This window comes from Eurosta solidaginis, unplaced genomic scaffold, assembly GCF_040869045.1.
Source record: "Eurosta solidaginis isolate ZX-2024a unplaced genomic scaffold, ASM4086904v1 ctg00001059.1, whole genome shotgun sequence".
Taxonomy (NCBI): domain Eukaryota; kingdom Metazoa; phylum Arthropoda; class Insecta; order Diptera; family Tephritidae; genus Eurosta; species Eurosta solidaginis.
Window position 1 is genome coordinate 297111 of NW_027136903.1, and position 16518 is coordinate 313628.

Sequence of the window (16518 nt, forward strand, 5' to 3'; positions counted from 1 at the left end):
TCAAAATTTGTTGCAATGTTTGGGTTCAGTAGACATAACACCAGTGACTTTATGGAGCCTGTGACGTTGAATGTACTTCATATATCCTTGGTCAGAAGTCGTCTTGAATATTGCTCAATAATATGGAATCCTTTCTATGAATATAACTCCTATAAAATTGAGAGAGTTCAACAATTTTTTACAGTTACGTATGCTTCACTGGCCAGACGGCCTCCCATCCTATAATGTAATAAACGTTAGCATAAATTGCTCTGATTTATCTAATTTGCTCATTCCATATGATCTTCGGCATAATAGATTATTTATCTAATAAAACGAATTATGCTATGAATGAACCTATAACTAGGACTATACATCTAGCAAATCGATTCAGGACTGTTCTTAATTTTAATAACAGCTTATATAAGTTTAAGCTTGAATTGTTTTCTATTTTTAACTAGTCTGTAACAAAGCATGTAGTTATCGACATGTAAGAATTGAAGTAGATTATGGTCAGTACAAAGCATTTATCAAACACCAAAGGCATGTCTCAATTGGGTGAATCCAATTTCAAGGGGCTGTGTAGGCAACCCTCTCAAGGGGTTCCCAGCGCAATATATAGCTTCTCCAACCCAATTGCCAACCTCGCCTACCCGTGGCGAATTCTGTTTCATTGACAGACGAGGCTCTGGCGACCCCAAGTTCCTCATGGAACTAGAGGGTGGGGAGGACGGGATAGCCTAGAAGGTTTAATGTCATATAAATCGTTCCCGAGATGGTCGGACTAGTACCTTAATAATGCTTTGTTACCGGAACGTACCGGATCTATATGCGGCAAAGGACCATCAACATCGGCCCAAAGCCTTCGGGGAGTGTCTTTATCGTTAATACAGCAAGAACAACAAAGCATGTACTTTTAGACTGAATGAATTAAATAAATAAATAAAATGCGCCCACAAAGAAATGACTAGTAATTCAGATTGATATTACTGACAGGTTGACTTAGCATATTTTTTTTTTGAACAGTTGACGACTTAGCACATTTACACATCATTGCAAACAGCGCGTAAAAATTAAAAATAAAAAAATTTTCTTCTTGTGATCGATGTATTTTGAATTCAGTTTTAAAACTGCATTAAAATACAATTTTTCAAAAAAAGTGACTTGCACATTTTCACATTTAGCTAACGATATATGAGATCAACGCAAGGAATCCAAGTATTTTGCTATTATCGTTGATGCTACGCCTGATGCTAGTCACGTTGAACAGACTACGTTCATTTTGCGCTACCTCCATTTCATTTCGAAAGCAACAAATTTTACAATTCAAGAACGGTTTTTGGCTTTCGTGGATTGTAACCAAAAAACCGGTCAGGAAATCGCAGATTTAATTTGCTATAACTCTAGGTAAACATGAAATCCCATTAAAAGATTGTTGTGCACAAGGGTATGATAACGGGCCAACATGAAATGAGCTTACAACGGAGCAGAACGTCATATTCTCAACAAAAGCTCGAATGCTGATTACTCGCCTTGTGCAACCCACAGTCTCAATTTATGTGGTATTGATTCTGCAGAATGTTGTACGACTGCAATTACTTTCTTCGGAGTTGTACAAAAATGTTTTACTATTTTCAGCAGTAGTCCACAACGACATCCTCAAAAAAAAAAAAAAAGTGTACCGAGCTCTCTTCACAGTCTTTCAGACACTAGGTGGTCGGCTAGAATTAAGGCAATCAGACCATTCGCAAACTATGTTCCAAGATTAACACAAGCACTAAACGCATTATTATTATTATATTCCTTGATAAAATTGAACATCTAGTTGACAATCGCAAAAGTTAAAACTAATACCATAGCCATCCAGTAGCACAACTTATCGCTCCTAGCCGGAGCATAGGGTGGAGACAAACGCTCTCAAACGATTTCTATCAGTCGCTAAACGTCTTATTTCATTCCAGGTGACGGTGGAAGAGCTCTCATTGAAAATCGTACGCATTCAAGTTTGTCGATGACGTCCCCTGCGCCGGCTTACTTGTGGGTTCCTTTGTAAGGCCATTTTGGCAACGTTGTCATCTTCTCTGCTGAGAGTGTGACCGATCCAACCCCACTTACGTTTTTTACTTTCAGTATTGATTGAGGGGTTGTTTGTGAGTGACAGTATCGGCGTTACTGATTGTTCTTGGCCAAAAGATACGGCAGACTATTCGCAGATACTTGTTTATAAACGTTTGCAGTCGTCGGCTAATATGGTCAGAGACAAGCCAGGTTTCGGATCCATATAACTGATTTCACGCTGGTGTTAAAAATCCTCAATTTTGTTTTCATCGACAGTATGCGAGAGCGCCATACTCGGCTTAACTTATGGAATGCAGTTGTGCCCTACAGGTCATTGCAAATACATTCGATTCTGCACCGCCATCTTTAGTAATTTGGCTACCAAGGTAGCAGAACTCTTCTACATCCTCAATGACGGTAGTGCTGCCATTTGATACAAGTTGGAGAGGAGATGTGTTCGTTGTTTGCAGTCTCATTAGCTTAGTTTTTGCGCTTAGTTTCTGATTCAGCCTCCATTGTAACCCATCCGCGGCTTCTGCGTTTGTGCGCTTCCAGATATCATGCAGCACTACTATGAAAAGTTTATGCTAAATTTGTTGCTGTTTTTTCCTTTGAAGCGTACACTGATCATTGCATATTTGTAAAGGGCCTTAATCATGTCGATGTCTTTCTCTGGGACGCCACAGTGTTGCAGCGCACTCCATATCGCGTCACGGAAGATTGTGTCAAACGCACGTTGAAAGTCAGCGAAGAGAAGATATAGTGGCGATCTCCATTCATTAGTCTATTCTATGGTTATTCGTAAGGTATTGATGTGGTCCAGGCAATATCGATTTGGTCTAAAGCCGTTCTGTTCTTTACGCAATTGTGCGTTGAGCGTGGGCGTTATTCTTGCAAGTATGATGAATGCTAGAACGTTATGGATTGTGTTAAGCAATGTAATGCTGCGCCAGTTTTTGCATTGGCTAAGATCGCCTTTTTTGGGATAGTGATTATAACCCCTTCTTTCCATTCACCAGGAATTGTGGAGCCTGTCCACGATGATTGTATAATAGGATGTAGGGCGCGGGCAGTGACGTTCGCATTACCTAAGCTAAATTTAACTGCACAAGCATATTAAGATGTTACCGACATTCAAGTACATCAACAAGTTCGAATGTATCTTGCTGTACTCAATTTGGTTCAAAATACTGACTACCATTAATAAAAGAAACGTCGTACTCCAAGCTAGAGACGCCACCATAGATGAAAAGGTCCGACATCTAGATGCCTTATCTGCTGATTTGAAGTTGATCAGGAACCAATGGGAAACAATTTGAAACGAATGCAAAACCGTTGCTATTCAAATTAAACATCTCGCCAAAGTTTCCAGACATTCGGAGGAGAACACCCAAAAGACGTTTTGAAGATAATGGAAATGAGATGATTACGGATGATCCAATACATTCTTGTTGATCATTGATTCGGTAACCACGGCATTACTGAGAAATTTGAACGAGACGTTTTTCTGTTGGTGGCAATTTGACGACATAGATGAAACTACGGTTCGGGCGAGCGCAGCAAAATTTGTCGAAAAATACAAGTCGGACGTCTCTTAAAGCTCAGAATGCGAAATAATTCACTTGAAACACATTTACCAAGCAAATTTTGATTAAGGTCTGTCGCCATTGGAAGTGCTAAATGCCATCTGTGTTCAAAATCTGTATACAATTTTCCCCAACATTTGTGTTGCTTTATGTATCTTTAGCAATATATCTGCCATTGTAGCTAGTGCGGAACGTTTTTTCAGCGTCCTTGCAAGAACCAAGAACTTTCATAGACCGTGTTCATCTCAAGAGCGAGTTTCTAGCCCACCAGGGCTAGATTAACAAGTAGGCAGAATAGCGAGTTGCCTAAATCGGGGCCCTAGAAAAATGTAAAAAGTCTTCAAAAATTTTCTTACCAACATAAAATTCTAGAGAGTGAAAGAAAAATATAATCAGGGCCCGTAATACGTATTACGATCAGTGACTGAAAACCATTTTCACTCAAGCAAAATTGTATGCAACTGTCAAAATTTTTTTAAAAATTATAATAAGGAATGGATCTAACAAGTACTATTTGTCGCTAGTTCAAATATGCCATTAATCCGATCCACATTTCAAGAGCTATTGTGATTTAAAAAATGAGTTTCGATCACGAATCGTAACACGTAATACAGGCCCAGAACTGAAAATAAATTTTACTCAAATAAATAAAACTCAATTTACCGCATTCAAAATGCGACGACCGACGAACTAGGCAAGGTTCTGAAAAGGGATATTTCCGACTCATTTGACAAATTTTATGAGCGTACAAAGAAGTGTATCGTAGTGAAAGGGGAGTATATTGAATAATAAAAAAGAATTATTTAAAAATGTACACTGGTTGTTTTATTTTGAAAAATTTCGATTAGTTTTGGAACAAAGGGTGTAGAAAGCCTTTAAGCGGAAATTTCAACTACAATGATGAATGAGTAAAGGATTAATGATGGATGACATATAAATGAATAACGAATTTGATAATGAGATAATGAGATAAATTAAACAACACGTGTCTCTTAAAGGTAAATAATTTATTTTTGAAGCTTATAATTGCCTTTTCATAGCACTTTAAGAAAACCAAACTAAAAATTGTGTGCTATTGAATCAAAAAAAAAAAAGCAATAAGTTTTAGAATAAAAATGAATACCCAGCAGAAAATTAAGAGCGGAATATTTAGTATTCACACTTGTACCAATAGCGCTTATGTTCGAACTAGGTATATATATTTAAATAAATTAATCAAAGTCTGCGACTATTTCAAAACCACCTGCCACTGAGTTAGTTAAAGACGCGTTCAAAAGGCAAGTTCATTGTATACCTTTTTAAAGCGTTCCTAATTGGTTCAGTTTTAGGTGGTTCTGAAATAATCGCAAACTTTAATTAATTAAACTTTTAAAATTAATCAGCATTGTTGATACAAGTGTGGCTACCTATTCTCCCAATATGCATCCTATTAACACCAGTTTTGAGGTAGTCATTAAAGGCCTTTTTACCATCTCCAGCTAAGTTAGATCTTATCTGGAGGATAGCTACCTACCAGATAGATTCATTTCACAGTTATGTTTTCACCTCCACAGGGTGACCAACGAAGGGTTTAATCTATAATTGGACAATTTTTTAAAACAAAACATCTTTTGTGAATACACTGAAATTGGCCAAACAGCTTACTTACTTACTTACTTTTTACACTGTGTTTGGGGGGCACGCGCACTTCACAGTAGGGGGACTCATGAAAGCATATAAACTTATAAGGTGTAAAATTATATCCATTTACACACGCTGTTATATGAACGCACCTAGTAATACTCTTGATAAACTTGATTGTTTATCAGCTGTATTATTGCCAAACAAAATTTTTTTGATTCTTATACAAATTAAAAAATGCCAAGATTAAGTGAAAAATCAAAAATAAAACTCCTTTACTTGCTGATGTTGGAGATTTCTGATGAAAATGCCTACTGTAATGACTGCAAGGTTGCATTCCTTTGAGTTTATCGCGTTTACACATTGAAATGTGCGCGTAAATTTATACAAATTAGGGGGACTCATGTAACCGTATAAATGCCTTAAAAAGTGTGTAAACGTATAAATTTATCTAGTTTACGCACGAGCTGTCAAATTTTGTATGAAAAATCATTTACACAATAGGGGGACTCATGATAGCATATAAACTTATAAGGTGTAAAATTATATCCATTTACACACGCGGTTATATGAACGCACCTAGTAATACTCTTGATAAACTTGATTGTTTTTCAGCTGTATTATTTCCAAAAAAATTTTTTTGATTATTATACAAATTAAAAAATACCAAGATTAAGGGAAAAATCAAAACTAAAACGCCTTTACTTGCTGATGTTGGAGATTTTTGATGAAAATGCCGTCTGTAATGTCTGCAAGGTTGCATTCCTTTGAGTTTACCGCGTTTACACAATGAAATGTGCGAGTAAATTTATACAAATTGTGTAAATGATTTTTCATACAAAATTTGACAGCTCGTACGTAAACTAGATAAATTTATACGTTTACACACTTTATAAGGCATTTATACGGTTACATGAGTCCCCCTAGTTTTTTCTAGCTTGCTGGTAACAAAGAATTCAGCTACGATATACAGTCAAATGAAATTGATATAATGGAGCAAAGTTCGAAAGTTAGAAAATGTTTGAAAATGGGTGTGGCACCTCCACTTTTTTAGTAAATCTCTCTTATTCATATACATTGAAAATCAATGAGGTAAATCCTCGCCTAAATAATATCAATAAACAATTTTGGTAAATTCTATGTCTTTTGTGGGCTCACAGAGGCACATACTAGGAAAGCCATAAGTAACTGGGAAGCCAAACAGTTCAGACAACACTGGATTGAATGACCAGGGCAAAGACAGACCAATTCGTTTATGCCCCCAGCAACGAGAGTATTAGCCCACTCATTAATCTAAGCGGAGATTACTTATGAACTCTGCGTACTTTACGACACACTGTAGTCTACGATATCACCTAAGTAAGTTAAATTTATCCGACAAAAACATCTGTCACTTCTGTGAGCTGGAGGATGAAACGCCGGTTCTGCGTATACATAGCTCTGTTAAGGCAGAGACACTCCCGCCTAGGTAGCGTGTCTCTTATTTCCTTCGCGATATGGACCTAAGAGATTGATGGAGTGCCTAAATGCATTAAAAGCCTCCACATACAGTAGAAGGTTGAGAGGTCAAGCACAAATAATAGATCTAAATAAAGGTTGCAGTACATCGAGGACTAATAATAATAAAATAATAAAAAAAAGCTCATTGTATTCCTATAAATATAACAAAGAAACCAGTCCTTTTAACCACCAACAACAAAAAAAGCCTTGAGCCAAAGCTAACATACAAAGTGTGTACTGTGCAAAGAATAAACTATGCAAGGAAGTCAATTGGGACACGTTGCATAATAAAAAAGACATAGCCTTTACTGAATGTGCTTGTTACGGTTCAGACTTCGGAGGAGTGCGGGTTCGAATCACTCTTCCGTGAGAAAAGGCTCTGAAGATATTTAAAAAGGAGAATAGCGAAACCTGTCACCTTGTCCGTCCTGATGCGACGTTTTTTAAATCTTTCCCAAATTATTAATAAATTATCCACGAATTCTCACAATATTTGATTAGAGTATTGTTTTTACAACAATAACTGTTTATGAAAAAAATAGGCGGAAACAATTTGAAATCACGCTTACTTCTTATACACAGCCTTCCATCTGTCGTTCCATATCGAAATTTTCGAGATATGAAAAAACTGGGACAATACATTAACAAGTAATGATAAAGTGCGTGGGTGGAGCCGTGTGTAAAAGTCTACGAAAGTGGGGAAAGCTTCTGATCGCCATTCACCTGAGAAAGGCCAGAGCGATTCTTTTGCATGCGGTTCAAGCAGCTCACTTCTTCCGGTCGCCTGCGGCCAAGTATCCTCTGGGTAGCCGTTTAGTGGTGAGCTAATGTGAGAAGGCGACAACCTGGCTTGACCACTCTGATATAATCGGTTTAAGGATACCCAGGGGATCTTTCATCAGCAGCATCTGTCCACAACGAGGTGCGGCTGCAAGCGGGCGTCTGTCTTGGATCAAGCGGCTAGCTATATAAACGTGCCATTAATATTTTCACCTCCGCTGAGCGGGTTGTGCGCTGGGCTTGGAACCCGCCACGTCAAACCACACTCCAATGTAAAGAACCAACAAGCCTCGGATAAAAAGAAACGCTCCTATTGATGACGACCATGACAAACGTTTGAAGGACAATGAATTGGGGGCATGCAACTGGAACGTCCGCTCCCTGAATGGGATTGGCGCAGGTGCCCGGCTGGTTGATGTTCTCATCAAAGCAAAATCTGACATCACCGCAATCACGAAATGCGTTGGACGAAGGAAGGTAGAAGGAAGATAAAGAAGTGTGACATCTATTAGAGTGGCCATACAAATAAGCGCAGTTTCGGTGTTGGATTCGCGGTGGGAGACTTTGTCGCCAAGTACTGGCGTTGACGCCTGTGGAGGAACGTCTCGCCGCTATCCGAATTAAAGCAAAGTTTTTTAATATATCATTCATCTGCGCCCATGCACCGACAGAGTAGAAAGACGATGAGGAGGTGAAAGACGGTTTTTATGAACAATTAGAAGGGACATACGAGCGCTGCCCACGCCATAATATAAAAGTCGTGCTTGGCGACTTTAACGCCAGGGTGGGCAAAGAAGGTGTAAAACATAAATGTCCCATCTGCCAATTTGTAGGGAAAATCAAAATGGAGCAAGACGCAAATTTGAAGAGACGTTCGGCCTAAATATTCATGGAGATAAATCTCGCCAAGCACTAATTATCATTATTTTCTTTTTTATTTTTTATGGTTAATGCGTCAAGCGTAATACAAATGCTGAATCAGTTAAACAAATAAATAGCTTTTATTCTACCGAAATAGCAAATTCAAGGTTTCTATGTTTATTCTAGCAAAATGAAATTAGTGCGTATATTCTATTATTTTTCAAAGGAAAATTTAATTGTGCTTCATTGTTCGTTTCTATATTTGTACAGCTGAATCGTGGTATTAACTTCACATAGGTTAAGTGATACGTGTACAATATGACCGTATTTTTTCCTCAGCGGTTCGGGGGGTCAGAATATATCCGCGGTAGGTATTTCTGTTGTAAGAGGCGACTAAAATACCAGATTCAAGGGGCTGTGTAGCGCAACCCTTCAGGTTGCCAGCGCAATATATATCTTCTCCAAACCCAATAGTCAACCTCACTTAACCGCGGCGAATCCTGTTTCATTAACAGACGAGCCTCGGGTGACCCCAAGCTCCTCATGGAACTTGGGGGTGGGGAGGGAGGGATGGCTTGAAGGTTTAATGTGGTCACATAAATCGTTCCCGAGATGGTCGGGATAGCACCTTAATGGTGCTGTGTTACCGGAGCGTACCGGATCTATATCCGGCAAAGGACCATCACATCGACAACCCTCCCCAAAGCCTTCGAGGAGCAACCTTATCGCTACAACAACAACATGACCGTAGATCTTAGCACACTCGAATATCAAATGACCTGCTTAATTAAAGGTCGGAAATCTGTGCAAGAATTTTATGGTGAGGTTTATTCACACCTCTCACTAATATTAAATAAAATATCCTGCATGGAAATCAGCGAAGAGTGCATGCGTGTCCTCACACACACATACCGTGACAAGGCGCTAGACACCTTTGTCAGAGGACTATCAGGCGATCTATCGAGACTTCTCGGCATGAAAGAGCCGGCTGATCTGCCTGAAGCATTGCATTTGTGCATCAAGTTAGAGAATCACAATTTCAGGGCAGCACATGCCAACAGCCAACAATACGGCTTGCCTAAACGGCCCACATTACCATCACCGATTTTCGAGACACCATATCAGCAACGGCCCGCACTTCCACCAAGAAAGAACCCTAATCAGCCATTCTACCCGCACCTTGCCCATCTACCTCAAGCAATTCCTACCTTTACCCGAGCTCCCCAACAATTTCCCCAATACCAACAATTTCCTCAATACCAACAATTCCCCCAATACCAACAATACCCAAAGAATCCGAACATTCAAACTCCCAACTACGCTCTGCAACAATCCCCTAGACCCAACCAGTTTAACAATCCTCCACCAAGACCCACCCAACCAAAACCCCCAGTCCCAATGGACATAGACGAATCTCTCAGGACAAAGAACGTGAAATACATGAATAGACCGAACAATAACTTCCTTGCCGGAAAACGGCCCACACCTCCTTCCAATCAAATGCGGCAACCTTTCAAACAAAATAGGGTTAATAACATAGAAACAACAGAAACGGACTTAGGACAGCAACCTGACGAACCAGATGAACAGACATTCCAGGATTACTACAACCAATACACTGCACACGATAACAACACCACTGACAGCCTCCCTCAAGAAAACTCATACGAATTCTCCGACATTCATTTTTTAGGCTAACGAATTCCACGCTACCATATTTCCAATGCAAGGACAGTAGCGGGAAAGTTCTAAATTTCTTAATTGACACGGGTTCAAATAAAAACTACATTCAACCCGTATTCCCAACGAGGAAATTTTTTATGCAACCTCAGTAGGAGGAAACGTTAAGATAACCCACCATACCTTTATTAACCTTTTCGGTTTAAAAGACGAGAACCTTTAATTTTTTATATTACCCACACTTAAATCATTTCACGGTATTCTCGGTAACGACAGCCTAAAACAATTAGAAGCCGTAATTTTTACTTCAAAAAATCACATGCTAATAAAAAACAATAGGAAAATAGCCATTAAATAACAAAAATCAAAATCAGTAAACAATATCGAAATAAGAACAGACCATCTTACGGATGAACAAACGGGAAAACTCCGAAATTTATGCTACTCATACCCACAACTTTTTTCTGACCCGGATGAAAAATTAACGTACACCACCGCGGTAAAAGCCGAAATAAGAACTACTAACCAAGATCCGGTATATTCCAGATACTACTCATACCCAATGTCCCTTAAGGACGAGGTAGAAAAGCAAATATCAAAATTGCTTGAGGACGGAATAATTAGACCCTCTGATCCCCATACGATTCTCCCATCTGGATAGTGCCAAAGAAAGCTGACGCATCTGGCATAAAGAAATACAGGATGGTAATAGACTACCGCAAATTAAATTCAATCACAATACCCGACCGCTACCCAATCCCAGACACCAATGTAGTTCTTTCACAACTCGGAAAGAACAAATTCTTTACAGTTCTCGACTTGAAAAGTGGCTTTCATTAGATCCCTTTAGTTTAATCCGATATCGCAAAAACAGCTTTTTCAGTCAATAATGGTAAATACGAATTTACCAGACTACCTTTCGGCCTTAAAAATGCGCCTTCCATATTCCAACGAGCATTAGATGATACTCTTAGAGACGACATCGGAAAAATATGCTATGTCTACATAGACGATATCATAATTTTCGGAAAAGACGAAGACTCTCATTTGAAAAACGTGGAAACAATTTTCAGGACCCTACAAGATGCTAATATGAAAATCCAACTTGATAAATGTGAATTTCTCAAAGAAGAGGTTGAGTTTTTGGGATTTGTTGTCTCCAAAAATGGCATAAAAACAAACCCAGCAAAAGTGAAAGCAATTCTAGACTTTCCACCGCCTCAAACTATAAAAGAATTTCGATCCTTTCTAGGACTTTCCGGTTATTACCGAAGTTTCATTAAAGACTACGCAAAACTCGCCAAGCCCCTAACGGTACTTTTGAGAGGCGAGGAGGGACGTATGTATGTCCAAAAATCTTTCAGCTAAAATAAAAATTTCTCTCGACAATAACGCAATGGAAGCGTTTAATAAATTAAAAAATTCACTAGCATCCTCTGACGTTATGTTACAATACCCCGACTTCGAAAAAGAATTTCACTTGACAACCGACGCATCAAACCACGCCAAAGGAGCAGTCCTAGAGCAAGGTGGTAAACCCATAATGTTCATCTCCAGAACATTAACGAGGACCGAGGAAAATTACGCAACTAACGAAAAGGAACTTTTAGCCATAATATGGGCTTTAAAAACCTTTAGAAATTACTTGTATAGTTCAAACACAATAAACATTTTTACAGACCATCAACCTTTGACATACTCACTCAGTAACAGAAATACTAACAGTATACTAAAAAGATGGAAATCAATATTGGAAGAATACAACTATGAGATAAAATACAAACCTGGCAGTACCAATATTGTCGCAGACGCACTTTCTCGACCACCACAACAAATAAATTCTTTGTCTGCAACCCAACACAGTGACGAAAGTTCAGCCCAAAATTTAATACCGTATACAGACGCACCTATCAATGCATTTAAAAATCAAATTTTTTTTCTACTGGCGAAACCTCTTCATACCAATTTAAATTACCTTTTCCCACTTACCATAGACATATTATTATTGAAAGAGACCCTACAGAAGAAACTCTTACCACATTGTTGAAAAGATATCTCAACCCTACAGTAACAAATTGCATAAAAACCGAAGACAACATTTTAGGGAAAATACAAACAATTTACCAAATTCATTTTAGCAAGTACAAAGTACGTTATACCCGAAAATTCATTAGAGATGTTACAAATGAATCAGAACAGGAAACGGAAATCATCAACGAGCATAATAGAGCTCATCGCAATCCCACCGAAAATAAAGCCCAACTCTTAGAAAGATGTTACTTCCCACAAATGAACGCCAAAATAAAAAGAATTATAAAACAGTGCAAAATTTGCTAAGAAAATAAGTATGAGAGACATCCAGTAAATCCTATCCTGAAACCAACTCCCATTCCTAATTACCCAGGTCATATAGTTCATATAGACCTATACCATACTAACAAAAAAGTAGCCATTGATAAATTTTCCAAATACGCACAAGCAAAAATCGTGCGCTCCAGAGCAACGGAAGACATAAAGGCCCCCTTAAGAAGTCTCTTGACAACATTCGGAATCCCAGAAAATATCGTTATGGACAACGAAAAATCCCTAAACGCAGCCCCTATAACTTTTATGTTAGAAAACGAATACGGTATCGAAATATTTAAAACTGCTCCATATAAAAGTTCTATAAACGGGCAAATAGAACGATTCCATTCCACACTTACCGAAGTGATGACGCACCCGATCCCGCAATCCCGATTATGACGAAGTTAGAATAGCAATAACCAGATTGAAAAACAACAAGTCCGCGGGCGCTGATGGATTGCCTGCGGAGCTATTCAAATACGGCGGCGAGGAGTTGGTAAGGCGCATGCATCAGCTTCTTTGAAAAATATGTGCGGACGAGTGCATGCCCCACGATTGGAATCTAAGTGCTCATTGCCCAGTCCACAAGAAGGGGGATAATACAAACTGCAACAACTATCGCGGAATCAGCCTTCTTAATATAGCATATAAGGTCCTGTTAAGTGTATTGTGCAAAAGAGTAAAGCTCACCGTGAATCGGCTGATTGGACCTTATCAGTGCGGCTTTAGGCCTGGTAAATCTACCATCGACCAGATTTTCACAATGCGTCAAATCTTGGAAAAACCCGTGAAAAGAGAATCGACACACATCACCTCTTCGTCGATTTTAAAGCCGCATTCGACAGCACGAAAAGGAGCTGCCTATATGCCGCTATGTCTGAATTTGGTTTACCCGCAAAACGTATACGGCTGTGCAAAATGACATTTTGACGACGAATTGAGCAACACCATCAAGCCGTTCGAAACTAAACGAGGTTTCAGGCAGGGTGACCCCCTATCGTGCGATTTCTTTAACTTGATGCTGGAGAAAATTATACTAGCTGCAGAGCTTAACCGCTCTGGAACAATATTCTATAAAAGCGTGAAATTACTGGCATATGCGTATGACATTGATTTCATCGGCCTAAACACTCTTGCCAATATATGCTACTTTGGACTAGGTAGGCAACTGAAAAGTAAAGTCCTCTCCCGGCAAACGAAAATCATACTCTACAAGTCACTGCTGTATGGTTCAGAAGCATGGACCATGACAACATCAGATGAAGCGGCTCTGGGAGTGTTCAAGAGAAAAGTTCTTAGAAAGATTTATGGACCTCTATGCGTTGGCGATGGAGAGTACCGAAGAAGATTTAACGATGAGTTGTACGAGCTATACGCAGACATTAACATAGTCCAGCGAATTGAAACGCAACGGCTGCGCTGGCTAGGCCATGGTTTGCGAATGGAAGATGACGCTCCGGCCAAGAAAGTGTTTCTATCGGAACCCGCCCTTGGAAGCAGAGGTAGAGGGCGGCCCCACTCCGTTGGAAGGACCAGATGGAAAACGATTTGAACTCCCAATTTGTGCCGGTTGGCAGAGAGAAGGAGCGACTGGCGCGCCTTGTTGGACGGCCATAATCATTTAAACGGTTAAGCGCCAATTAAGTAAGTAAAAGCTCTCAGTGAAAACCCATCTGCCTTGCAGATGCCGTTCGGTGTCGACATAAAACATGTAGGTCCCGTCCGATCAATTTTTAGGGAAAATCAAGAGGAGCACGACGCAAATTCGAAGAGAAGCTCGGCCTTATATCTCTTCGGAGATTATCGCGCCTTATATTTATTTTTTTTATAAGCAAGTAAGATTAAGTGCGTGAAACATTTTGGGTGGATTAAATTCTTTGCGTAAAGTTCAAAAGGAACATTTTTTAAATTTATCTTACAAGCTTTACGCGTGTGTTATTACTGTGGCTTGAAGCTTATGTTGTGAAGGTTTCCGAACAATCCCATATTTTTTTTGTATCCTTCGTTTAATCCCTTCCACGTTAGGGTGTATCGCTTTATCTTGGGTTTCATCAGGTCAAAATGAATACATCCAAAATCTGTCTGAAGCTGACACGCTGTTCAGTTGGAGTCAAAAGGGTTTCTCGTGTCACATTACTGACTCAAAGTCGATAAAGCAGTACGGGTCAAAGCCCACGCTAAAAATTTGTGTTCATGTATTTCCCTTTGTTTGGAAAACGAAAACAATTCCAATAAACTACCAACACGTTGACAAATGAAGCTTGAATGCCAAATTTGCAACACCGTTGCGCCATTGCCGTTTTCACTTAGTCGCTGTTTAGACACAATAATTTTTGTTGCTGAAACTCCTTACTTGAATAATAGGGGCTGACGACGAAAGCGGACAGGCACCGAGTTGCTTATGCTGGGCAACTTGCTTTGTGCTGTCTTTCTTCTGTTGTCAAATTCTGGTTTTTTTATACCCAGCTGTACTTGTACATAGGGTATTATAACTTTGATTGGATAACGGTTGGTTGTACAGGTTTAAAGGATCCGAGATAGATATAGACTTCCATATATCAAAATAATCAGTATTGAAAAAAATTTTTATTGAGCCATGTCCGTCCGTCCGTCCGTTCACCTGTCCGTTAACACGATAAATTGAGTAAATATTGAGATATCTTCACCAAATTTTGTACACGAGCATATCTGGCCCCAGAATAGATTGGTATTGAAAATGAGCGAAATCGGAAGATAACCTGCCCAATTTTTATATATATAAGGTTTGGAAAACACAAAAAACCTGATTATTTAGTAAATAATACACCTGGCACCGCCCACTTGTGATAGAATCAATTTAACAAATATTATTAATCATAAATCAAAAATTGTTAAACCTATCGTAACAAAATTCGGCAAAGAGGCTGGCTTTACTATAAGGAGTGCTTTTAAGAAAAATTAACAAAATCGATTAAGGACCACGCCCACTTTTATGTAAGAGATTTTTAAAAGGTTCGTGGATGAATAAAATAAGCTATATATTTGCAAAAAAGAACTTTATAGCAATGGTATTTTATTTCCCAAGTGGATTTATAACAATAAATAGGAAAAACTTCAAATTTAAAAAAATTAGCGAGGCACCCCCTTTTATGATTAAGCAATTTTCTATGTTTCGGGAGCCATAACTCGAAGAAAAATTAGTTCAGAATAGAACCATATGTATATGTATTATTACGCAGACTTGTAACACTATTAAGCACACAAAACAAACAACAACAGCATTTTAAGTGTACAGCTGGGTATGTAATGTTCGGTTTCACACGAACTTAGACTTCCTTACTTGTTTACACTGTTTTTGTACACAGCTGAGCAGAGCTCACAGAGTAGATTAACTTTGTTCGCATAACGGTAATCCGTAACGGCATAAACTAATCGAGATAGATATAGACTTCTATATATCAAAATGATCTGGGTGAAAAAAGAAATTCATTTAGCCATGTCCGTCCGCCTGTCCGCCTGTCCGCCCGTCCGTAAACACGATAACTAGAGTAAACTTTGAGGTATCTTGATAAAATTTGGTACGTAGGTTCCTGGGTGCTCATCTCAGATCGCTATTTAAAATGAACGAAATCGGACTATAGCCACGCCCACTTTTTCGATATCGAAATTTTCGAAAAACCGAAAAAGTGCGATAATTCATTAGCAAAGGCGGATAGAACGATGAAACTTGGTTGGTGGATTGACCTTATGACAGCAGAAAAGAAAATTAGTAAAATTTTGGACATTGGGTGTGGCACCGGCCACTTTTAAAAGAAGGTTATTTAAATATTTTGCAAGCTGTAATTTGGCAGTCGTTGAAGATATCATGATGAAATTTGGCAGGAACGTTACTGCTGTCACTTTATGTATGCTTAATAAAAATTAGCAAAATCGGAGAACGACCACGCCCACTTTTAAAAAAAATTTTTTTAAGTCAAATTTTAACAAAAAATTTTATATCTTTACAGTATATAAGTAAATTATGTCAACATTCAACTCCAGTAATGATATGGTGCAACAAAATACAAAAATAAAATAAAATTTGAAAATGGTCGTAGCTCCGCCCTTTTCCCTTTAATTAGTCTAGAAT

General features: G+C 38.8%; 1 long non-coding RNA gene across 1 annotated transcript; it reads right to left on the bottom strand.

Annotated features, from left to right (window-relative positions):
• Positions 1 to 1740: 1740 nt before the first annotated feature.
• Positions 1741 to 4351, bottom strand: LOC137235736 (uncharacterized). Its single transcript, XR_010948032.1, has 2 exons — positions 4287 to 4351; positions 1741 to 3942 (listed from the first exon to the last, which is right to left on the bottom strand). It is a non-coding gene; the product is annotated as an uncharacterized lncRNA (long non-coding RNA).
• Between the last annotated feature and the right edge of the window lie 12167 nt (positions 4352 to 16518).